The sequence below is a fragment of the Elephantulus edwardii genome, unplaced genomic scaffold (genome assembly GCF_000299155.1).
Source record: "Elephantulus edwardii isolate Elephantulus edwardi_28Jun2011 unplaced genomic scaffold, EleEdw1.0 scaffold00023, whole genome shotgun sequence".
NCBI classification, from domain to species: domain Eukaryota; kingdom Metazoa; phylum Chordata; class Mammalia; order Macroscelidea; family Macroscelididae; genus Elephantulus; species Elephantulus edwardii.
The window spans coordinates 5488637-5490503 of NW_006399773.1; the positions used below are offsets into that span (position 1 = coordinate 5488637).

Below are 1867 nucleotides of genomic sequence, written 5' to 3' on the forward strand. Positions count from 1 at the left end.
TCCAACTCTTCAGCAATATTTCACTGGACTCACTTCCTGTCATTGAATTAGTTCTGACTCATAGCTGATGATCCGTCAGGTTTCTGAACCCATACATTTTTTTTTTTGGAAGAAAATAACTTTATACTTTATTTAGTTCAAGTAATTACACATCACAACTAGTTTAAAGAGGCCCACACAAACACCAGTTGGTTCTAGTGACGTCATCTCAGTCACCAACAGATTCTAAAGCAGGGTTGCTATGAGGGATGGACAAGCACTGACGGGCACGTGTACCTGTGACAATGTCACTATTCATTCTAGTTTCATGTGGAGTTAACGCAGTACTTTGAGACCACTTTCAGTTCCTTCAACTTGAACTTCATCACATCAGTTCCCGCACTGCCCGGCACTGCTTCAGCACCTCCATGAAGCCCTCGCAGAGGCGGAGGTCGCTCTGGTTGTTGGCGCACTCCATGAACTGCTTCATCTCGAAGGAGCAAGGGCCAGACTCCACCTGGGATGCCGGCTGGTCTCGGTATGGCTCCTGGTAAGTAATGTCAGGCCTGGCTGGCTCGTTACTGCCTCCACTGAAGCCTCCAGTGATGGCATGGCCCAGGGTGTGCCCAACAGCAGAGCCCACGGCCACACCAGCAGCCGTGGTCGCCATCTGGGCCATCAGGCAGGCTGCCGGGGTGCGGCTGCAGGGGCCCCAACTGCAGATTGTGGGGCCGGGGCTGACGGCTGAGCTGCCGGTGCTGGCCGGGGAGCGGCTCTCATCTGAGGGGCCCGACTGGCCAGAGGGGCCACGCAGGAGGTGCGGCTCCGGCTTCCACGCGGCATCGTAAGTTGCCGAAGAGAGTCTTCCAGAAGCAGAACCCATACATTTTAATGGGAGGTGGCTACCATCTTACTCCTGTGGAATCACTAGTCACGTTGAACTGCCAAAAATGCCTGGCCCTTAGGGCAGCTCACGATGCATTAAGGCACCTAGAATTGTTATTTTTAAAGATAAACTATTGTTCTCCCAATATTTCTGTAATTTATGTAGATATGGTATCTGTCATGTCAAAATTCATGAAAAATTATTCTACTCAGGAATAAAAAAAGTGTGGTTCCTAATTTATGTGGCAGATGGGCTTCAGAAAGACAAATGCAATCAAGGAATTAACGATGGAACAGGATTTATCAACAGAGGTCATTACGTAGTTGTTGTTGTTATGTGCTGTCGAGTTGCTTGCGACTCATAGCAACCCTATGTACAATAGCTCTAAGCTCTGCCCTGTCCTGTGCCAATCTCATTGTCTCCGACACACTTATCCTGATTGCCCCAGTCACTGAATCAATCCATCTCCCAGAGGGCCTTCCCCTCCTGCACCTGCCCTCCACCCTCCCAAGCATGGTATCCCTCTTCAAGGACCGGTCTCTCCTTACAACATGACCAAAGTATGTCAGACAAAGCCTCAGAATCCTTGCCTCCAAGGAGCAGCCCAGTTTAACCCTATCCAGGATGAATCTGTTTGTTTTCTTAGCAGTCCATGGCACCTTCAGCACTCTTCTCCAAAACCAAAGCTCAAAAGCATCAATTCTCCTTCTATCCTCCTTGGTCATTGTCCAGCTCTCTGATGCATAACAAGTGATTGCAAAGACCATGACCTGTACCAGACTTACCCTTGTCTCCAGAGACACACCATTGCTCTTGAGTACTTTAGAGAGGTCCCTAACAGCAGACTTTCCTGGCTGCTTGTGCCAAGAGTGTTGATTGTGGAGCCAAGAAAACTAAAGCTGTGAACAATCTCAATCTCTTCACCATCCATCCTGATGCTGCCAATTGGTGCAGTGGTGAGCCACCAGTTATGTGGTGGGGGTGCATTCAAAGGAGCCAAAT

General features: G+C 49.2%; 1 pseudogene; it reads right to left on the reverse strand.

The window, feature by feature from the left end:
• Positions 1-364: 364 nt before the first annotated feature.
• LOC102868184 lies at positions 365-822 on the reverse strand (annotated as a pseudogene).
• Between the last annotated feature and the right edge of the window lie 1045 nt (positions 823-1867).